At 45.3% G+C, this 23,956-nt stretch overlaps 1 long non-coding RNA gene across 1 annotated transcript; it reads right to left on the bottom strand.

Moving 5' to 3' along the window:
- Positions 1–1,818: 1,818 nt before the first annotated feature.
- On the bottom strand, positions 1,819–10,386 carry LOC143438395 (uncharacterized). The gene is made up of 4 exons (XR_013107259.1): positions 10,291–10,386; positions 7,859–7,908; positions 5,877–5,992; positions 1,819–3,128 (listed from the first exon to the last, which is right to left on the bottom strand). It is a non-coding gene; the product is annotated as an uncharacterized LOC143438395 (long non-coding RNA).
- Between the last annotated feature and the right edge of the window lie 13,570 nt (positions 10,387–23,956).

Raw genomic sequence — 23,956 nt, forward strand, 5'->3', positions numbered from 1 at the left:
TAAAGTGCAAGAAATCTGAGTAAAGTAGCCTATAAGTGTGGCTCTGGAGGAATTCAAAATTCAGAAGCAGCAGACTTGTGGGGCCCAGAAAAGAAGACTTGGGTTCATTCATTCATTCATTCATTCTACAGGTAGCAACTTGAGGTTGTGGTCACAGAAAAGAAGCCTCTCATTCATTCATTCATTCATTCATTCCACGGGTACTTATTTCTTCTGAAATGACAGAGCTGAAACATTAGGCATGTAAACATAAACAAGACATTTCCTCTCATTCCTCCTTCACATTGAAAGGTGCTACCATCTTGACTGACTCAAACCTTGTTCCATGTACAGAATTAGAGAGACAGGGATAAAAAGGCTGCAAACCTGTTGACTAACAAGATCAAGCCCTAGAGTTGAGTATTCCTAAAGTGTGTGTGTGTGTGTGTGTGTGTGTGTGTGTGTGTGTGTCTGTCTGTCTGTCTGTCTGTCTGTCTGTCTGTGTTTATGTGTGTGTGTGAGTGTGTATGTGTGTGTCTTGTATGTCTGTATTATGTCTGTGTGGTGAGTGTGCATGTCTGTATGAGAGTGTGTCTGTGTATGAATGTGTCTGTCTGTGTGTCTATGAATGTGTGTCTGTCTGTGTATCTCTGTGTGTGTGAGTGTGAGTTGTGTGTGTGTGTGTGTGTGTGTGTCCAGCACCTTAAACTGCCTGGAAGCAGCCTGCAGGCTGAGCACACACTCTCCCAGGAGCTGAGCCACGATTCCAAATCATAGCTGAAGTATCTGTTGACAACAGCTCATCCTTACAAATGGCTCCATCTCAGGATATTGCTAATAATTATTGTGAATATGCTCACACAGTCTCGTGTCTGACAGAATGGTTTCACTTTCCAGCAAGGGCCAGAAAGCCAACTGAAATTTTTCCAAAATGAGGCAAGGTTCCAAGCAGATCTGAAGTTACTGCACAAAAACCTATTCAGTACCTTTCTCTCTTTCATCTACCCCAAGATGAAGTCAGAAGTTGGCTACTGTCTGGCAGGGAGGCCAGTGTCAACATTCTCTACATTTATTTATTTATTTACTTACTTACTTATTTATTTACATATTGGAAGGCAGCCACCATTTATGGTCCTTCATTTCCAAATACGAGGAGCAGTGGTAGCTGGCGGCAATGTCTCCAGGCCATCTGATGGGCCTCTCTGCACAGCCAGTGGGGACTGGGTCCAGGGCATTAGTTGCTGGCCACCATGATTATAACACAGTTAATGTTGCCTCAGCTCAGAGAGGCCCTAATTAAAGAAGGTGATGGGCTGCAAGCTCCCTGAAACGAGTTAGCTTTTTGAACACAGCTTGGAAAGGCAGAATCTAGTATATCCCCATACAAGCTCTGCAACACCAGTATGTCTAGACTTCTTCTGGGTTTCTGTTACAGTGGTATGACAGGAGGGTGTCATGAGGGCCTTGGAGAAGGTCCCAAAAATTCATGGGCACGTGGGTGATTGTGGGAAGCCATGCCCCACTCAAAACTCTTCAGTACCTATGATGCCCAAATGTGATCCACACAAGATTGGGCTCATTGATGTTCATAGAGAGAGGATAGGGGCTTGTGCAGCCCTACTTCTCTCTGGGCATCTAAACAGGCTGATGGGGAAGCATTTTCTTCAGTGATTCAGCCACCCATAAGTTGCCAATGCACCTGTAAGTATCTGCAGTTAAACTCATTGGTACCCTACCAGGAGTTACTAGATCGACGTTCATCTCCCCTGGAAAAGTTAATGCAATGTGCATGCAGACGGATACATTTGTGGCAAAAACTCTTTGGAGGCAAGACAAAATAAACTAGGATTTGTTTTAATGTAGCAAAGAGAAGAGAACAGTGTAACCATCTCTGGAATAATCAAGAGAGAGTGAAATTGTCTTTGATTGAAGGAGAACAAATGGTGTCAGTTTCCAGCAGCCATCAGAAAATGTAGAACCAGTGAATCCTTTGTGATAATTGAGTCTACCCTCTTCATCTGACTAATGAGGAGTGGTTTTTGTTTGTTTGTTTGTTTGTTTGTTTGCTTGCTTGCTTGCTTGCTTGCTTTAGCATGAGTCTAAATCACAAGTTGCTCCACTCAATCTAAATGGAGCCTGGAGTTCTCTCCCTTGGCTGACAGAAGCACTAGAAATACTTATTTTACCATTATTAGAAGCACTGGCGGTTCCCCGATGGTGCCTGTATCTTGGGTTAAATTCTAAACTGAATTAGGCAACTTCATTCACTGCCCTTGCCAGGACACAAGGGACATCTACAACAGCTCTTGTTTGCCTTGGGGTTTGTGGTGCTAGGGAAGAAACCAGGGGCCTTGTGCGCGCTAGACAACCTTCTTCCCCGGAGCGTCATGCCAGCCACAGCTTTTGAGCTAGTTAAGTGATGTGACGAAGTAAGACTGGTCTTGGCAAGCTGTCTACTGCTGGCTTTCAGAAGAGAGTATAGGGCAAGCTTCACTACACCAGGGCTTAAGAGACTAAAGCTGCGCAAAACGAGAGACCCAGACTCACATCACCGAGAGAGCCTTCCAGAAAACAGCTCAATGATGACTCCCCAGCTTGTCCACGCTAGCAGGCAAGTTCCTGGGAAGCAGGTTGTGGACACACCATGTAAGTTACTGAAGATCTATTGGCCACCACCTTGGCCAAAGTATGAAATTTTCTGTTTGCTCCACAGCCTCTGAATTTGGAGCAAAATTGCTACCAGCTGTGCTTGAAACAGACCTTTCTCCCATTGCAAATGAGAAGCAAGGCACCTCAGGTGACAGTGTGGTTGGAGGGAAACCAGGGGAGCTGTTTTCCAATGAGTCTGTCAAGGTTAACCAAAGTCAAGGCGAATCAAAGCACTCCTTGAGATGCCAGGTGTCAAAGACGAGCCTCCACAGCCCAGAGGGCAGAACGATGGGCGCAGCCTGGAAGCTCAGAGAACATACACTTAGATTATAATTACGTCCACAGAAGTGTGACCTGGTCAACAGTTTCCATATTAATCAGTGCCGTCCAAGTGAAGTAAGAAGCAGATTTTCAGTGCTGAAGCAGGATCCTCGTGGCCATCTTTCCCTTTGTCATCTCCTGCTCCGTTCTTTCTCTCTCCTGGGTCATTCTCCATCATCCTTTCAAACCCCCAAACAAATATTATAATGTTTTGTCAGTAAAGTCTTACAGGGTCCTGAAGGCAAAGTTATATATCCCCTCCAAGGATTCCAGATTCCAATTTTATATATTATTATACACAACTACTTAGCAGTTGTCACATCATATAGTAAAAGAACAGGACAGAGAGAACATATCCCAAGCCTTTTAGTCAGAGAAAAGAGAGTCTCTGTCCTACCTCCTCCACATATAGCTCTGTGTCCTTGGGCAAATTACCAAATCTTCCTGCCTCCTCAGTAAAATTCCCTTACAAAATTGAGTAATAAACCTACTTTAGCAAATTCTTTGATAATGAAATCAATCAAGAAAATAATGCCCACAGCACTCTGTGTGTGTGTGTGTGTGTGTGTGTGTGTGTGTGTGTGTGTGTGTTTGATGCAGGTTCCCGTGTAGCTCAGCCTTGAACTTGCTGTGTATCAGAGGATGGCCTTGAATTCCCTATTGTTCTACCTCCACCTTCCTTACAGTCAATATTTAATAAATTAGTTCACATGTTTTTTTCCTGCATCTTCCCTTCAGAGAAAAAAAAAAAAAAAAAAAAAATCCTCTCGTCTTTGGAAAGTTCTCAGTATCAAGCACAAGACCTTGAACACAGCTCTTGAACACAGCAGAGACTTAATACAGGTGTCCCTCCATTTATGAAGTCAGTTTTTAATTCACAGACTGGAGGGTTGGGAAAAGCCCTAACAAGACTCATTTGACAGTCAGCCCAACATGAATTGATAATACCGTAAGTGGAAAAAGTACTGAACTCATGTAACCTACTTCACACCATGGCTTGGCCAGACAGTGTGAGCTGGGTCTCATTGCCTCTGCCCATCTTCACAAGAGAGTCTCAGATTGGAAAAAAAAAAAAAAATCATTGAGCAGTTCCTACTAAATGTGCATTGCTGATTCTTTGTAAAGGATATAATCATGCAAAGAATGTGATAAGACTAAATGGGATTGTCTGTCTGTCTGTCTGTTTGCTTGTTTATAACACACTTAAAAAGGGTCCTAATCAGGGGGTGGAGAGATGACTCAGTGGCTATCAAAGTGTACCTGACTTTGGTTCCCGGAACCTACCTCAAGGGGTTCACAACCACCTACTACTCTAACTCCAGGGGACCCAGCACCCTCTTCTGGCCTCCATGGGCACCTGCTCTCACACGCACATATCCACACACATACACATCATTATTAATAAAGTATACTTTTTTTTTTTTCTTGAAGAGTCCTAACCAAAGGTATTCAATCTGATGATCAAGAAGAGGAGACCAAAAGTTGGGCATGATGACATATGCCTTTAACTTCAACACTAGGAAGGCAGAGGCAGGCTTCAGCTTTGTAAGTTCAAGGCCAGCCTGGCCTATAAAGTGAGCTCAGAAAAAAAAAAAAAAAAGAAAAAGCAGGGAATGCCATGACTCCCACACAGGCTCTTCCTAGACAGGCTCCCCTGCTGAGGTGATGCACAGTCTAGCCTTCATGGACCGTCCTGGGCCTACAGCACCACTGATTTCTTCTCCCTGGGACCAGGACCCCAGTGCCAGTCTTTGTGGCTGCTTTCCTCTGAAGGACTCCCATCCAGCTCTCAGTGGTTAAGGGTAATTTCTCATCATCTATACTAATACTGCTTCATTCAAATTGGAAATGATAGATGATTAACAGGCACGAGAAAACATGTTGTGCTACATTTAGAGAGGATGCAAATGACAAAAACATGTTGCCTTCTGGACAGGCAGGGAAATGGCTTACAGCAGCACACCCGGTTCCCTGTACCTCCATGTCTGGCTAGACAGTTTTATGGCATTTAAGCGGCACAGCGCGAAGGCACCCAGCGCACACTATAACTCTAAAAAAAAAAAAAAAAAAAAAAAAAAAAAAAAAAAAAAAAAAAAAAAAAAAACCAACGTTCTCATGTGCTAATGGCAACCGAATCAGAAACACATGGATTTAATTTCCTTCAAAATACCCACGGGTATAAAAATCAATGCAGGAAAGCCATTTGGCTAACTCTATTTGGGGCTTTTCTGAGCCCAGAAATTGTGAGAAATTGTTGGAAATGGCTGCTGAACTCTGAATCCCACCAGGTTGAGCCCTCCCCCAGCGCGGCCCCAGCCTAATGTGATGTGAAGCCCCGGCTGTCTTTTTGGAGAGAGGCAGGTGCTTGCTGTGTGGTACCTTCACGGCTGCCATCTCTACAGATTTCCTGCTTTCTGCTATTACTTCATTTGCTCAGTGTCTCCCACCACATAGCCGTCAGGGAGATCTCGTTTTTGGCAGCGGATCGGGATCCCTGCCTGAAAGTTGATAGAGGTTGAGCTATTTGCAGAAATAATGCTTTCCAGACGTACTAAACAGTACCCCTCTTTCCAGATGGAGTGGCATTAGTGTTGCTTCCAGCCATTTCCTCACCTTCTGCTGTTCTTGTCAGATCTCCCATATGCACCACAAGCCTTCTGTATTCTGGGGAATCTTGGAAAACTGCTCAGACCCTCAGCCCCCACCACTTGCAAGCAAAAGTGTGCGTGCGCACCCACGCGCTCGGGCACGCGGACACATTCGACTGCCTCCACTATTATACAGACACATACAGTTTCCCTCCCACCTCCTGGAAGTCAATTTAAATTTTATGAGACGGGAAGAGAGAGCCTAGTAGCATGGGGAATTGGACTGGACAGGCAGAAATACATGGACCTCTGAAAACGCCCCTTGCTGTTGGTGGTTACCTCTGTCATCGGAACTCGTAGCTGACTCCTGTATCATTGGCATGTCACATTACCACGTGGTGGCCTCCCTCATGTGTGTCCCTTCGATGGTTTCTGTGTCCTCTCCAGAGCTCAGGCTGCAATGGGGAGAGACAAAGTTGAGGAATGGGACCTTTAAGAGGTGAGCAAGTTGTGTGGGCTCTGGCTTATGAATGGATTAATGCTGCTATCCTGAGAGAGGGAGTTAGCCGCTGTAGGAGTGGACCACTGATAAAAGAACAAATGGGCTTGCCATGATTTCTGTTTTATATAATCCCTTCGCCCCTTCTGCCTCCCTCCACTGAATAACATAGGACCCAGGTCCTCAACTGGTCGACTAGCGCTATACTCTGCAGTTTCCCAGGCTCCAGACCCATGTATCATATAAACTATTTATAGTATACATAGTCTTGTATGTTCTGTTATAGTAGCAGAAGCAGGGCTAAGGCATGCCCATATGCGAGACCCTTTGCATTGTAGAATCCCATATCATATCCACATGTACTTTCTTTACTGAGAAGTTGCCCAGATCACTCTATGGGCATGCAGTTTCCTCGGAAGCCAGAAGAAGATGTCAGATTCCCTGAAACTACAGTTACAGGTTTGTGAGCCGCCACATGTAGATGCTGTGAATGGAGCCCGAGTCTTCTAGAATAGCACATGCTCTTAAACCCTAAGCCACCTCCCCAACCTCACAAATGCTATCCAATGTAGGCTCCTGACCAAATCATAATCTTCATATCAAAGAAACATAACTTCTGTGATTTCATGAAGCCAAAGGACACTTACTCTCAACCCAACAATTGCCACAGGAAGAATTCACAGTTGTGGCATTTATAGATCTTTGTCTTTCTTACCCTTGCCATGTGAGTTGTGTCACTGATGGTCAGATCCACAGCTATGGAGAAGTGTTCACTGTCATTCTAGCAAAGCCCCCCCACACTCTAAACTAATTCCCTCATCTCTACCATGTGCTGGTTTTGTTAGAACAAAGGAGATCATTTTGCGGTTGTGGCCAATGGTGGCATGTCCTTCTGATCAGGAAAAGGCAAATTTAACAACCAACTGCATTAACTTATCACCTGAAGTTTTTATTTGCTTTTCAATGTTACCTAAAGGCTTTGGGGCCAGAGAGATGGTTCAGTGGCTAAAAGCCCTGTCTCCTCTTCCAGAGGACCTGAGTTCAATTCCCAGAATTCACATAGCAGCTTACAATTGTCTATGACTCCAGTCCCAGAAGTTCTGATACACACATGGTCACATGGTGGACAGACACACATGTAGGCAGAACACTCATTCACATAAAATAAAAATAAAGGTTAGAAAACATTATGGGGAAAAAAAAAAATCTAGTTTTGAAATCCGAAACTTCTTTGTTGCTCAAGTTAGAGCATCAAAAAAAAAAAAAAAAAAAAAAGTAAAGAATTATCGATAAGTGTAGTCACTCCTTTAAGCCTTTTTAAAAGACAGGGTCTGGTTGTATCTCAGGATGGCTGGGAATTCTCTATATAGAACAGGCTGGTCTCAAACTTGCCTTAATTCTCCTATCTCTGCCTCCAACGTGCTGGATTGCATGGATACTCCACCACAAAGGACTCTGCTTAGCTGATGTATAACACAACTAGAAACACCAATCTTTATTTCCATATTCATTGTCTTAATGTCCACCCTCTTACGTTTCAACATGCCAGTGAGAAAAATATTACCCTCTCTAATTTTTTCTTCCTTGGCTATTGATAAAAGAAAACGCATTCATCAGTCCTCACGCTTGGGCGCAGGCTTCTATCATGAGACCTGCTCCTCAAAGCAGTTACAAAGCAGAGAGAAAGGGAAGGGTTGGCATTTAGCTGTAGTAGAACTAACAGGTTGATCAGCATGGTTCACCGGTCCTACGATGGGGAATACCTTAAACAATTCCATCAACATTGATCTACTTTAACCAGGTGATATGTTAATGAGCCAACCTTCTTGCTCCCTCGATGACACTACTTCACAAACCATCAGAGCACGCCACCTTTGCAAGAAAAAAAAAAAAAAAAAGTCACCGAAGAAGCTGTGAGTTGACACTTGCAGATGAGTCTAATTCCCCGTGTCCTGTGGATGCATGCCGTGTTGGGAGAACTCCGAGCACATCGAGCTGATTTTTGCTGTCATCAGAACTGACCTTCCATCCCCCCGGGAGGCCCGGAGCCTGTCTGCTGCAATGACAGGGAAAGGAGCCAGCCTTCAACCTGGGGTCCTCAGATGTGCAGCACAACAGGCCATGTTCAACCTCGATGGGGCAGCTGGATCACATGAATTTTTTAAAGTAAAACAACTGATTCGGGAGGAGGGGGGCAAGGGGGATATATTGGTACTTTTTCCCCCCTGTGAAATCCCAGTGGAGGAAATGCGTGGCCCAGTGTGTTGATCTTGGCCTGGGCACACACAGCGCCTCTGTTCTGCGGATGAGGGGAAGCATGCAGATGTTCAGAACAGCCATTTTCAAAGGTTAATTAAATATTACCATTGTTTTCTAAGCTATTAATGTCTGTTCTTTTATTTCTTCATGAGAAAGGTTTTGCCACACTCAGAAAGCCGTTTGAATATGCTTCTCAGTTCCTGCCCCTCTTGAAGCCCCAAAAGAGAATGACCAAAGGGCCAGCCAGGAGACACAGAACTTAGGTAGTGAGCCACAGAGATTTCTATGCTTAGAGGCAAGAGGCAGCTTGGAGCTGGGGAAGGAGGGACAGCAGCCAGGGGGAGGCTAGGATGAGGTCCCTGCAGCACTCCAGCTCCAGCTGGAGGCAAGAAGACTGCTATTTCAAAAAGATCTTACAGAAGCAGAAGAAGGAGCTGCCAGCTCTTTCCACCTTTGTGTGCTAGTAAAATAACCGACTGTTTCTGAATTTAGTAACTGGTAAATCTTGGCTTTCATTGGTTCTGGGAAAGGATCTGGGTGGTCAATGAACACAGTCAGGAACATGGCCCACTCTGCAATGTCAGCTTGTCCCTTGTCACCTTGAAATGACATAGTTTCTGACTCCAGCCTGAGGTGACCTGATGTGGGTAGGACGTAGGACGAGGGCCTCAGTGCAGTGGGGGGAGGGACTTGAAGACAGACAACAAGGGATAATAAGACCAAGGTCATGGAGAGGACATGGTTCCCTCTGACAGGAAGTGCCACCCTCTGTGACTGCAGTTTACAAGAATCCTGAGCCATGATGAGCACAGCAGTCTGCAGGAAGTCTCTGCGGACAGCCTATCTTCCAGGGAGAGCAGGACATGTTTTGTTTGCAAAGTAATAATGCCTCCCTGGATGTGGGCAGGACACAACGGACCTACGGTGTAAGGACTGAAAAAAAACGGGAGCAGAATGAAGACAGGTGCCAACCTAGTGCTGCAGGTGGGCTGGGAGTTGGCTCAGAGGAACAAGGGAACGAGGAACAGTGCCAGCTCTGGCCATGAGTTCTGTACCTCTCCCCCCAGGCACAGATCATACACTCTGAAATTCCATCCTCTCAGAGCTTATAAACACAGGGTACTCAAGTGCAGGCTCTGCGGGCAAATGGCTGGGTCCTAAGCCCGTTTCCACCGCTCCCTCACTGGACCACTTCCATACGTCTCATTTTCTAACATTGATACGTTTTCATCTGTAAAATGGAGCCAAATTCTTTGATGCTATAAACTTGCTAGAACGATTAGAGAAGGGAGAAAGCACATGGGAAGTGGGGAGAGATCAGAAGTGAGGAAAAGTCTAGCGGGAAGAGCACTGAAGGACAGGGCTGGGGAGACTTGGCAGAGAGGAAGAGGAAATCCAAGAAGGGAGAACAGGAGGCAAGCAGGGAAGGCAAGGATCCCCCTGCCCTGCAAGGTCCTTGGATGTTGAGGCTCAGCCTGAGAGAGTCTCACCCAGTCATTAGTGGTCCTGACCCAACAGTGGCATCTCATACTGCAGGACGTGTGTGCTGCACACACTGGCTACATGCAGGAGTGTGAGGCAAGACGGTGAAATGAAAACGGTGCTTGGACAAGCTAAAACCGAACAAGTAATAGAAAATAGGATTAACTCTATGATGCAGCTGAATTTATGAATGAATGATAACAACCAGCACGCTTAGCACGCTCCAAAAGTAAGCAGCAGGACACTTTCTAAAGAAGGTATGCCTTCCTAACACACATGAGAAAAAAGTCCTCCAGCTTCATTAATAAGCAAGTATAACTGGAAAAAAATAGTAAAATACTCTTTTTAGAGTGTTCCCTTGGCAAATTAAGAAAATCAATCTGACCGAATATTGACAAGGGTACAGACAAGCCTTGCATCAAATAAGACACATACACTTAATATGCAAAGAACTTTCACAAAACAAGAAGGAGCCTACAATAAATGGGCCAAATGTTTGAATAGGTAACTCACAATGGGTACAGGTAGTTGAGACAGGTGAGATGCAGATTCAGATACGGAGAAGATGGAGGTACAGATGCATGTTCTCCAACACAATCACAGATGGGCAAAGCAAAGCACCAGCTCTTGGCCTATGACATCATAAACATGGATAGCCTCTTCTCTTCCATGCTGTCATGGGTTGAATACACTGGGGTTCTTAGGTCAAGGTTCTTAGGATTGTGGAATCCTAGGTGGTCATTAGAGAGGATAGACTTAATGGTTCACGATTGTAGTGGTTGGATAAGAATGACCCCCAAAGACTCATATATTTGAATACTTAGTCATCAGCGAGTGAAGCTACTTAGAAGGATTGGGGGCGGGGGGGTTGCTGTAGTAGGTGTGGCTTTGTTGAAGGAATTATGTCACTGGAGGTGAGTGTTGAGGTTTCAGAAGCCCAATCCAGTCCCAGTGTCTCTCTCTTCATGCTGCCTTTGGATCCGGATGTAGAATTCTCAACCACTCTCCAGCACCATGTCTGCTTGCACGCTACCATGCTCCCTGCCATGATGACAATGGACCAAAGGTCTGAACCTGTAAGCCAGCCCCAATTAAATGCTTTCCTTCGTAAGAGCTGCCATGGCCATGGAGTCTCTTCACAGCACCAGAACACTGACTAAGACACTGACAGAATGGCTTTGCTTTCCTCCAATGTTTATAAAATGTGCAATGTGTTCTGCTTGCCAGAGATCCAAACCTATGACCCAAGCCTGGAATTTTAGAACTTTAAGACAAAAATAAACCTTTTCTTTCTCAGTCAGTTAGCTCAGGTATTTCATTATAGTAACAGAAAGCTAAGTAACAGAAGAGCCCGGAGGACGTAGCCAGTCTCAGCAAACAGTTAACAGAAATGATTATTCTTGCATGGGTTGTTGTTGTTGTTGTTGTTTGGGGGGAGGCTAGCACGGCAGTATCAGTAAAAAGAACTTGAAATTTCTGACATTTGTGTTTCTTCCTTGACAGAAAACTTTTATTTGTACGCCTCTTAAAAGTAACTCCCAATTCTTCCTGCTGCTTTGTTCTTTTTAACATTTCAAACAGTTGACTCATTGCTCTGCTCTGATCCATACTCTGGCTATTCTCAGTATACGGTGAATTGTTTCCCATTTTTTTTTTTAACCAATATAAGAGCCCTTTCGTCCTTCCTCCTTCCCTTCCACCTTTCCTCTCTTCCTCTCTTTCCATCCTTCCTTTCTTCCGTGTTAGGCTGGGGGTGAAACTCACGCTATTAGGGACACTCTCTCGGAGTTTCACCCCTAGCTTGGTGTTCTTTATCTGAATGCCACTCTGCAGGTCAAAACCAGCACCTCATGCACACTAAGCGAGCACTACCACCACGATACAAACCCAGCCTCCCACACTCCTCTTTCAATACCAAGTCCAAATTGCCCAGGACCAGGTAATGGTGTGTGAGTGGAGAAGGACCCTGTCCATCCCGAGTATCCCAGTCACCTATTCATCTTCTTCCATCTCTGGAAGCATTCCCATTGCCCTTTCAACTGAACTCATATTCCCTCCTTCAAGATTTCCGTCGTTCCTGGGCAGGAGTCCCTGCGCTTGGACGCCTGCCCCATCCCATCCTGTCAAGCTGTCTCCTGCAATCATTCCAGTAGCTCCTGAAATCCTGCTTCCTCCACAAAGCCCTCCCCAGCTGAGAGCAAAGTGATTCTCCTCCGGCTGCCCACCTGTTCTGAGCGTGGGCAGCTCCCGTCCTCCCTGCTGGTGCATCTAAGGGCAGCAGATCCACCACGCCCTGTTCACTAAATGGCTTCAGAGTCCTACTTGTCCTTTCCATGCATCTGCATCCGTGGTGGCTGAGGCATGTGTTTATGAGTGTGTTTTGCTTGTATCAGCAGTGTGAGAGAGCTGTGTGGTGGCCGTGTTCACTGGAAATGACCTTGCACAGCGTTACCAAGTTCCAAGTCCCAGGGCTTCGTAAATGAGGCTTGCATGTGGTCAGGCTTGCCCTCTGTGACACTGACTTGCACCTAAGGATGCAGCAGAGCTCATCTGAACTGTCAAGAACTGAACATTACGCTCAAAACTGACTTCGGTGAAGCTAAGAATCCACTCGTTAAAATAAAGTTAACAATACTGCCAATGCCTAAATATTACCATTAGACCCCACCTCCCACAAGTCCATCCTCCTCTTCCACGATTCAGAAACATCATATCTGAACTGGATCCCACAAGATTTGGAACCTTCCATTGTTAAAAATGGTTGAGAACTTTTCTTTTAAATCCATGTTCAGAGCTCATGCCTGTCCCCTACTAACCTGAATTTCCTGCCCTTTTCAACTTCAGGGGGAAAATGCTTCTTTCATATCCTCTCTCTTAAATGTCAGAACAAAACTTCACTTCTTGGAAGCCCCAAGCCTCTTTTTTCTGGTAAAGAGGAAAACAAACGTGTTTGAGATCAGGTAGCCACGGTGTACAGAATCACACATGGCAGAAACTTGGCTGCCACCGATTGCTAGCTGGACTACCAACAGGCCATGGGCAAGGAGGGTGCAGTTTTTTTTTTTTTTTTTTTTTTTTTTGGTTATTTTGTCCTTAATTTTCCACCTAAAGTGTTGCATGGCTTTTCCAAAGTTCCATTTGAAATCTGCTGTAGAATGAGGTAGGATCCAAAGAGATTTTTATACTATCAAGTAAAACTACATTTTGTATTCAGCAAATTATAATCCCCTCCCCCAAAAAGCAAAGGATTTTTGTTTTTTTCTGGCAAGAGAACACTCTCAGTCCACATCTCTGGCCCATGTGAAGATGCTTTTCTGATTTATATAGTCTCAGAAGAAAAAAAAATCCCGAGGAGGCCAAGCCACAATGACAATAAATTATAGATAAGAGAAATAGAAGTTCATCAGATTTTAGCATTTCTGCCTTCAGTAACCTCAGGGTGGGGGGGCTGTCATGTCTCCTTCCTCTGCCAGCTTCACACAGTCTGTACACTATGCCCACTGAGTGTTCTGGGTCACCCGAACAGGATCTCAGCTGACACACCATGAAAGCAGGTGAGTGGCTGCGGACTGCTAACCCTCACCTCCCTCCTCCCCTGGCCATCAGATTTAATCCAAGGGCATCCTTGAGAGTGAAGTGACATGAAGAACTGCCCTTGTCTGGGTGGCAGGGAGGGGCAGTAAAAACCCACAGGTCCTGGCTTCTGCATAACCTTTGTCAGCATCAAGGGCTCTCCGCCCCCCTCCTACCCCCTACATCAAGCCGCCAGTCCTCTCCCCAAATCCAGAAGATCAGCAATAATTGATTTGGCTCCTGGCCCATCCCCTTCTGGTGCAAAAGCGACAGCACAGTTCAGTGGCTGCTTCCGATCTGTCCCTGCCCTCCCTTCGAGTGACTCCACACGTCTGATTAAAATCGGTAATGCGAGGGTCCTGGAGTGGAGAGGCACTCTTTATTCCTGTCAGCCACTGCTTGGAAGGGTTGAGGCTTCCTCCTACCAGACATTTCACTAGTAAACAGAAAAGTTACCCATATTGTCATGCTTGCCCTGACCTGCAAGCTAGTGAACAATAAATCTTAATTATAGTTAAATGCCAAAATCTGCAAAGAACGAGGCAGCACTAGTCAAGTGTGAATTGGTCCGACTCCTCCACCCGCCTCGGCTGGGCTGCAGCTGCAGGAATACATAAATTAGTTTGTGATTTGTTTGTGCCAGAACAATCAGTCGAGGCTGCTCCTTCAGAGCATTTCCCTATCACTGGACGGGGACGTATTGGCATTCATCCTATTGCCATGTCACATGCAGGTGGCATCTGGGGGCTTTATTTTAAAAGACTTTCAGCATTGTGCTTGGGTTAATAAGAAAGCACTGTTTTTAAATATCTCGGCAGTTTTCCAGAGTGGTGCTCAGTCTCCTGACGTCTGCTCAGTCCACACTTGTTACCTTTGGATTTATTCGGAGAACCATTGAATAACCTTTTTGTTAGCAGTCTCCTTTTAGCCCTGTACAGGGCTACTGGAATTGGAGGCAGGCGTGGGGGGGAGGGGGCTCCCCCTCTCCCGATTCCCCCTGCTGCTGTAAAGCTCGTGAGCTCTTGGTATTCAAGCATTTGCTTATCATAATACTGAATAAAGCCACCCTGTTGTCCCTTTACCCAGGTCCTCTTGACGTATTGGCACCTATATGCAAGAATTAGAAAGGTGATTGCCAACATAATTCTGTTCAATGGCTTCAGGCAGCTCTATCTGTTTTTGAGACTGACAGGAGATTGGAGATGGAACTTGGGAGACAGGAGGGAGTTTGGGCAGCTGGGTGCTCCATCCCATGAGTCAATCTGCAATCTCCTATTATTTTGGGCGAAGATCCTGTTGTCACTGGAAGTCAATCATCTGCTGGATGCTTCTATTGGGCAGTTTTCTGAGTAATAAGGCAGGCTATCCAGCCTCTGGAATAAGCTGGGGTTAAGTCATGTCTGGAGATCAAGTGAGAGTCCACTAATTACCAAGTGGACGCCTGCGTGGGAAAGAGAGACAGAGGTAGGAAAACCATTTCCCAGCAGACACTGTGGTGGAGGGAGGGCGTTGTAAATAGGCAGGTTTCCATTGTCCCTTTCACAGAAAATGAAAGGGGAAGAAGCCTTATGCCATACTACATCAGCAACGTTAATTTCAAGTTCCAAGCAGAGGAGTTTCTTCCTAGGAAGGCTGTGTCATTTCTACATCCCTGCCCCTGCCCCTGCCCCTGCCCCTGCCCCTGCCCCTGCCCCTGCCCCTGCCCCTGCCCCTGCCCCTGCCCCTGCCCCTGCCCCTGCCCCTGCCCCTGCCCCTGCCCCTGCCCCTGCCCCTGCCCCTGCCCCTGCCCCTGCCCCTTCCCCTTCCCCCCCCCACCCCACCCCACCCCACGGGCTGGGTTCTTCTGATCTCCAAAGCCACGTGGTCTCACCAGCTTCCTGTTTATGTCACTGTTTTGTTGCTTTGTGGTGGGGTCACTGTAAGCTGCCTTTCAGCCAACCCCGACCTGGGGCTGGCTCTCTTCCCAGTTTTCTGGTGTGCTCACCAATCTGTCCATGAGCATCCAAGTACCAGACCTTAAAGTCAGAGTCTTCTGCTGTCTCTGTGGCAAGGACTAGTCTCATAAGTGCTCTGGCTTCCTTCAGACCCAAATCTAAAGGGCTGGCACAATGATTCTCACCATTGCCTCCTCATCCAGCCTTCCACTTCTTTCATTATTGGTAGTAGTTAGTGGTGGTGGTGCTGGTGGTAGTAATAGTGATGGTGGTGGTGAGGGGAGGGTGGTGGGTGATGGTGGCAGCAGTGGTGGTGGTGATGCTGATAGCAGTGATGGTGGTGGTGATAGTGGTGGTGGTGTTGGTATTGATGGTGATGGTGGTTGTAATGGGGTGGTGGTTTTTAAGGAGGGCACAAGAATTGTTTGCTCTATTCACAGATCTGAAAAGAGACTCAGGAAAACTAAAGGCTCTACAGAAATCCAGAAGACATTCCCAGGCTGCCCACAATGCTGCATGAAGAAAAGGTCCTGTCTGTGATAACCACCCTTTCACCATGCGCCGAGCACTCGGTGTGTGTTACTGTATCTAATCTGCACAAGCACTTTGACAGCAAGGCCTCATTAGTCTGATTTTAAACCATACACCTAAGTCTTCAAGCATCTATTACCTTGTCCTATCAAGGTCACACAGGGCATCTTTGTCGGTCTCAACTCTTCTCGGTGAAGGTATCATGGAGGTGCCCCAGTGACACACTTGTTCTAGACCTCCACTCAAACGATATCCCACTAGGAGTGGCTCCTTTTAACACATGGGCCTGTTTCAAACAATAGTCTGTGGCGTTTGCTCCTCTCATCTGTCTTTTTGTTTGGAACTGATAGATAGATAGATAGATAGATAGATAGATAGATAGATAGATAGATATGTACATATATGTACATATTTGTCCCTTAGTATTTGTAGGCCCAGGATTCCCCAGGGAAAGCCAAAATTTAAGGGCTGCCAGATCCCTTATAAAATGGCTTAGTACTGGCCAATAACCAGTGCACACCTTCATTTATCTTCCAGACATTTCTAGACCCAATTCAAGGTAAATATTGCATAACCGGATGTTGCAGTATATGTATCGTTAGAGAGTGACAAAAAAATCTGTATAAGTTCTGTAGGCATAAAATTTTTTCTGGAATATTTTCTGAGGATGGCTGACTAAGCAGATAAGGATCCTATGAATATAGACAGCTAACTGAGTATGTACATATCCTGGCCTGTACTGATTTGCATACTCTGGATTCTTCTGGTATCTGGCAGGTACTTGAAATCTGTTCAATAAATTAATGAATAGATAGGTAGATGGATGGATGGATGGATGGATGGATGGATAGGTGGGTGGATAGGTGGATGGATGGATGGATGGATGGTTGGGTGGATGGATAGGTGGGTGGATGGATGGATGGATGAATGGATGAGTGGGTGGATGAGTGGATGGGTGGGTGAATGGATGAGTAGGTGGGTGGATGGATGGATGGATGGATGGATGGATGGATGGATGGATGGTTGTACATAAAAACTGCTTTCTAGTTTAAACCTAAAGCAGTCATAATGTTTAATCAGGTTGTCTTAAAGGACAAGCAACACCCCTTCTTCAGAGACAGATATGTTCAGGACTCTTGGTATAATCGACTAGTTGATACAGGACTAACTTATCCAATTTTGTGTGACTAATAAATTGAGCCATTGCCAAACATCCTTGTAATGACTTCCTACATGGCAGAAAATTGTGGCTGGAAACTTCTTGACAGATCGTCTCAAACTTTTGTTTCTGCACAAAACAAAAGTCTTTCCTATGCAATGCTATCCTGGCTGCCAACACCCAGGTGGTTTAAGGGACCAGATGGTAACAAAACCATGGCATTAGTGCTGCTATTGTCCTGATGGGAATGAGAAAACCTCACTGGCTTTTCTCTCCAGATTCCTGGCAACTACATGGGGCTCAAAAACATATGTGGCACGAGTCTCTACTCTACAGAGACAATGTACTCTGTATTAGACCAGAAGACAGGACCTAGAACACATACATGTTAAAACAGAGTGACTACGGGCACATTGGTTTGATTTCCATTGGGAAATCAAAGGTTCCCAAGAAAGGCGAAATCATGGTTGACAGACTAAGGCAATCAAGTATGACTACATGAAACACATGGCTACTGAGACAAACTTTGAAGAGATGGCAGAATTTCTATAGGCAGAGACATAGCGAATGCACTGCAGTGCGAAGCCTGAAGTGTACAGCATTCAGGATTGGGGCAGAGATTGGTTGAACTTGAGCAAGCACGGAATTCAGGTAACAAATTTGCCAAAACCAAGCTAAGTTTGGGTGTGGTGGTGCACGCCTATAGCAGAAGGAGCAGGAGTTCAAGATCTTCTTTGGTTATACTATGAGTTGGAGACCAGCCTGGGCTATATGAGATCCGGAAATGAAAGAAAGAAAGAAAGACAGAAAGAAAGAAAGAAAGAATGAAAGAAAGAACGAAAGAAAGGGGGGGCGGGAGGGAGGGCGGGAGGGAGGGAGGGAGGGAGGGAGGGAGGGAAGGAAGGGAAGGAAGGAAGGAAGGAAGGGAAGGAGGCTGGATAGATGGCTCAGTGGTTAAGAGCACCAACTGTTCTTCTGGAGGTCTTGAGTTCAATTCTCAGCAACCACATGGTGGCTACAACCATCTGTAATGGGATATGATGTCCTCTTTTCAGAAGACAGCTAGTGTATTCATGTACATAAAATAAATAAATCTTTATAAAAACCAGAAAGGAAGGAAGGACACAGAGAGAGAAAGGGATGGAGGGAGGGAGGGAAGGAAGGAAGGAAGAGAAGGAGGGAGGAAGGAAGGAAGGAAGGAAGGAAGGAAGGAAGGAAGGGAGGGAGGAAGGAAGGGAAGGAGGAAAGGAAGGAAAGGAAAGGAAAATGTAGCTATAAAGAATGGGCATAGACAGCCAATCAACTGAATTGGCATTTACTTTTAAACGAATAGGTAAGATCTCTTCCTATAAGGGGACATTATTCTGCAATAAAGATAACTTTTTTAAATTAAAATTTATCAAGCATCACTCGAGCTCTAAAAAACTGATACTTGATGCAATTATTGAAGAATCCTAGTGTATGTTTGGTTTTGGTTTGTGAGTCTGTTTTTTAAGTTTTATGAAAGCCAAGACAAGTCAAGATCAATTGTACCTGATGGAATTTCACTTCCTCTTTAAGACTTCCTGCTACTGGCAAAAGGCCCTGGAGTTGAGTTCTGGTTGATACCATGAAAGGGAAGCAAAGGTCTACCTCATCTCAGGTGAATTCTGTTTTGAAACAGTAGCATTTTGGGATTTCTTGGGTTAGAGGAAAATGTTACAAAAAAAAAAAAAAAAAAAAAAAAAAAAAAAGGGGGAACAAGGAAACCCAAGGCAAAGGAGGTTTGGGGCTGGTCTGTCGTGTGAGTGGAGTGTCTCTAAAATAATTAGAAAAGTACCTTTGAGGAACTGTGTGAAACTGGCTGCAGGGGGTCAGAACTAGAGACAAGAATCCATGGCAGAATTGCAAGATGGCTTCTTCAGGAAGCATGAATGCCAGTGACTCAGAAATAGGTCTCCCATCCACCCAAAATGGCTAGAAGTATAATTCCCGCCTTTAGAGATGTTTTTATCCAGCTAAATCCTAAGCCTTAATCACTCTCCCTGTGCTCTATAGCAAAGAAAGTTCTGAGTTCTATTGGGAGGTTTCAGTTACTGTGAAGGGTCAAAGGTCAACTTGAAGGGTCTTGGACCAAACCTGACCCCTGGGTTGAGCTGGAGGAAACCCGACAAGGTTTGTTATTACATCTCAAGCTGGAATTTACCGTTGGAAATGCAGCCTTTGTCACCAGCACAAGGAGAACTGCTTTGCATTTGATGACATTTTCAAAACGGTGTGGAAAACCTTGACGTTTTTATTAGAAAATCTATAAAGCCCAAACAAATGGTTTCATGCTGCTTTGCCTCATTCTTCATAGGTTCATCGGCAATCCATCATCCCTCCCACTTTTCCCCTGCCCTCCCACTCCCCTCGAACCCTTCAAGAACAACATCTTGCCCCTGAACAAAAGAACTGCAGCAGGGCCCTTTCAACCTCCATTGTCCTTTGCTGCTCAACTTCACCCTTAAATCAAGGACAGTCATCTCGTCTCACCAGCGCCTTCCCCAAAGGCCAATCAGCAATGCCACCTCCTTCTACAACCCTTTTCCTTCACCTCGCACAGGACCCCGGATCACAGAAGCTTCCCTTTGGCTACAGATGGGACAATTTCTCTCTTCTCTCTTACATTTGTTCCAACACCCATTTGAAACCAACCCATTAGATTCAGACAAAATAAGTGAATATTGCCACTCTTGGGGGGAAAGCAATGTAGCCTTCCTTTCTGAATTGCCATTTTGAATAAAGCTCTGCTCCATCCTAAAGATTTTACTCTCTACCCGCACCTTTCAAAGACCCCACCAGACTTTCCCTTCAACACTATGGCATCAGCCAGCTTGCCATTGCTGAGACAGATGCCTAAGGTACATTTAAAAGGAAAACATATTCATTCTGGCTCATCGTTTTCTGTCCGTGGCCAGTTTGATCTGTTGTTCTAGGACCTGTGACAAGGCAGAGCATCATGGCAGGGGTACGTGGCGGGATGGTGCTGCTCACCTCCTTGTGGTCAGGAAGCAGTGGGGTTAGAGAAGGAAAGGTTCCAAATATCCTCTTCAAGGACAGGCCTTCCCAGTTGCCTAACTTCCTCCTCTTAAGTCCACCCCACTTAAGTTTCCACTGCCTCCTAATAGGTAAAGAGTAACGCTTCGGCATATGTGCTCTCGGGAGACACTTGCCATCTAGAGCACGTCACTTAGTAATGAGACCGTTATTTGACTTCCCCTCATCCACCCTGTGGTTTCCCTAGTGACCCACCTTCTCTGTCTGCTTCCCATCACATAGTAGCTGGCACCCTACCTCCTCACTAATGCTGGCATTTTGCACCAGTCTGGCACCTCGGTAAGCACCATTGAGTTTGGAACTTGGGTCTTTGCTCCCTCTTGCTCATTTTGACTCTTTGTCTTGTCTCTATTTTTCCCTTATACGCTCACCTGTTTATCTGTACCTTCAACCACATCTGTCCCAGGGTCAGCTGACCGAATTCTGTGTTGCGGGGCTTTAATGCTTTCATTTAACTCACACAATGCCATCTTGATTCACCTTTGTGCAATAGGGAGGGTGAGGACATCACTGGCTCTGTTTTACAAATTTACAAAAAAATATCCCTTCTTAGAGCTTCCTAGACCACAAGGGGCAGAGGGGACCCAAATCTTCTACCTCGGCAGCACAGTCCTTTCTCCATGACATCACCTTCCGATTCCCAACAGACATTGCTTCCCATTCTCAGTTCTGACTCCCGCCATGTTGCCTCTATCATCAGACTTCTCCTCAAAATGCACCCCCCCACACACACATTGTTTTTTATCTTGACTCCTGAACAGTGACTGCAGTCACCAGTGGAGTATGCCACACTAAGGTGAAAGAAAGAAACCAGCCGAAGGTCCTACACCACCATAAATCTTGGTGCTCTGAAGTGGCTCTCAGCTGTCTCCTGAGGAGGACTTTACCTCAAAGCATCATGGTCATCACATCCTGTTTCAAACCTACCACCTGTCTCCTAATACCCCCATCACACCCCAAGACACCCTCCAGTTCATTGCAGTACTCTTCAATGTGTTACCAAGCCACCAAGGCTGGGAAATATTAGAAGCTCTTCTGTGTTCCTGTTTCCTCAGATTCTATGTTTTGTAGCATTCCCAGGGACAAAGAGACATGGACATAAAATAAAAATTGAAGGACCCAATGGCAGAGTCCCTGGTGGTCTAAGTGATTATGCCTACACCTGATACCATGAGAGGGAGTCAACAAACTGCCCATAAAGGGAAACACTGCAAGAAAGAAAAGAAAGAAAGAAAGAAAGAAAGAAAGAAAGAAAGAAAGAAAGAAAGAAAGAAAGAGAAAGAAAGAGAGAAAGAGAGAAAGAGAAAGAGAGAGAAAGAAAGAAAGAAAAAGAAGGAAAGAAGGAAAGAAGGAAAGAAGGAAAGAAAGAAAGAAAGAAAGAAAGAAAAAGAAGGAAAGAAAGAAAGAGAGAGAGAGAGAGAGAGAGAACACAATTTTATCATTTTATCTTAAGTATCTTCCTTTTGAAAAAAGATTTGGGGACCAAATTTAATCATTCCCCCTTCAAGAACCAGCAACAAAGCTAAATATCAGGAAGTGCAGTGCTGTCCTAAAGCCTGGCAGGAATTCTTTTATTCCAAATCCACTCTATGTCACCAAGCGTAGCAGAAGCATTCTGCCTATCATGTAGTGCCACAAAAAGGGATGCCTGCCCCATAATCACCCCACTAGAGGGATAGTCATCACTAGGGCAGATACTATCTTCACATGGAATTGTTGGGTGTTTCTGTTTGGCACTGAAGTAACGGAGTCAAGGTCCAACCTGTCATCCATGGCTGAGGGACCTTAAATCTGAAGCCAGTAGTGAGATAAGCAGGACTTAGGTAGGCCGTGTGGAAGAAAGGCTAAAAAGCACCCCTCCCCTCAGTTGATTCAGTATCTGTCTTAGGGTTGCATCACTGTGAACAGACACATGACCAGGGCGACTCTTAACTCATTAGAACAACATTTAATTGGGGCTGGCTTACAAGTTCAGAGATTCCGTCTATTATCATCAAGGTGGGAGCATGGCAGCATCCAGGCAGACATGGTAAAGGAGGAGCTGAAGGCCTCCTTCATGTGAAGGCCACTAGAAGACTGGCTTCCAGGCAGCTAGGACTAGGGTTTTAAAGCCCATGCCCAGAGTGACACACTTCATCCCACAAGGCCACATACACTCCAACAAGGCCACACCTCCAAATAGCACCACTCCCCAGCTCAAGCATATTCAAACCACCACAGTGTCCCTCTCTGTTTATCTATCCTTTCTTGAGCTGCCATCAGCATGAGCACTGTTATGAAAATAGCAGGACAGGAGAGCTATCAGCCAGGGGCCCCCTGCATGAGTGCTTCTCTTATGGAACACAACAGGCAAATCACCTACCCTCGGTGATTCTGTGCCCTAGAAGAGAAAGGGAAAAAAGTATACTGTATTAGTTACTCTTCTTAATTGTTACAAACACCCAGCAAGAAGTAAAAGGAGAGGTGGGGTTTGTTTTGCTTCATGTCTAAGAGAATGTTCTACATCTTGACAGGGAAGGCAGAGCAGCAGAAGCATGAAGTGTCTGGTCACTTTGTACCCACAATCAGGAATGCTCAGTAAAGAGCCATTCACAAGTGCCTTCCACCGTCTTCACACCCTTCCCATCGTGCCCCACACTCCTGCCCAAGCACAGGCACTGACCCAGAAGCACTATAAGCTCCTTTTGGATGAACGTTGCTTGAACGGGAGTGTATCTTCCTTTGACAATAACCACTTGGCCATCAGAGATGCTGAAAAAGTCTTGGTCACTTCTCAGCTCAGGGGGGGAAAGCTTGGAATTTACTTGAGGAATGACAGAGGTTTTCACTGTGTTGCTGGTCCAAATCCACAGAAAGCAGAATACAGCCTTAGCCTGCATGTGGCTGGATACTACCTGCGGCTTCAGGAGTCTGATCTCTTCTGTATTCGTCATCTGCGTATCCCTGTGTTCTAATACCTGACATGAACAAAGGCAGGATGGTGTATTTGGGCTCATGATTGAGCCCAAAACAATGTGGGAAAAACACAGCAGAAGTTATGGCAACAGCTATATATGGAGGAGGTTCCTCATGTCATCGTGGACCAGAGCTGGAACCAGGAGGACAGGTATCACCTTCCAGGGCCCTTCCCTAGCTGACATACCTCTCGGAAGCTAGGCACTGCCTCCAAGAGATTCCAGAGGCTACAGAAACTGAAGCACCGGCCAGGGAACAAATACTCAAAACATGTGCCAGTGGGGACATTTCAGGCTCAAACCAGGGCCTTGTTCCTCACAGTAATATGGGCAACTTTAGAGCAGATGGTGGCTGCAAATGTGTGACCCATGACCTCCTCCCTTGATTAATTATATTATAATCAGCTTAGATTTAACAAACACAAATCTTATTAATAGATCACTCATATAATATATATCCACACAAATAAACATATGCTAAATATACAAAGTAGTTGGTTCACTGGTGTTTACGTTAAATACATGCTCCCAATGCTGAGGCTCTCCTGCACTGCCTTCATTTCTAGATGATAATTGTGGCAGCCCCCGGGGTTCCCAGAGTGACTGCCCACTCTCTGAAAGCCCTTCGAGGGCTACTCTACATTAGATTCCCATGAGTTTCCACTGGTTCCTTGCAAGCCATCTGGCCTTTCGCACTACAGCTGCACTCTATGCCCCGTGCCCCAACACCTGACCTTTGTGACATCCCTCACCTGAAGCAAATCCATCCATCAAAAAAGTCCAAAATTAAAATTAGGAATAGATATGTGTGTATGTATATGTATATATTATAATACATTATAAATAATGCATAATATATAACATTAATACATTGTAATATATATTGTATTTTCTGGTGTATATATAAGGATATAAATGTATGTACCTATATATACATATATGTGTGTATA

The sequence above is a fragment of the Arvicanthis niloticus genome, chromosome 25 (assembly GCF_011762505.2).
Source record: "Arvicanthis niloticus isolate mArvNil1 chromosome 25, mArvNil1.pat.X, whole genome shotgun sequence".
NCBI classification, from domain to species: domain Eukaryota; kingdom Metazoa; phylum Chordata; class Mammalia; order Rodentia; family Muridae; genus Arvicanthis; species Arvicanthis niloticus.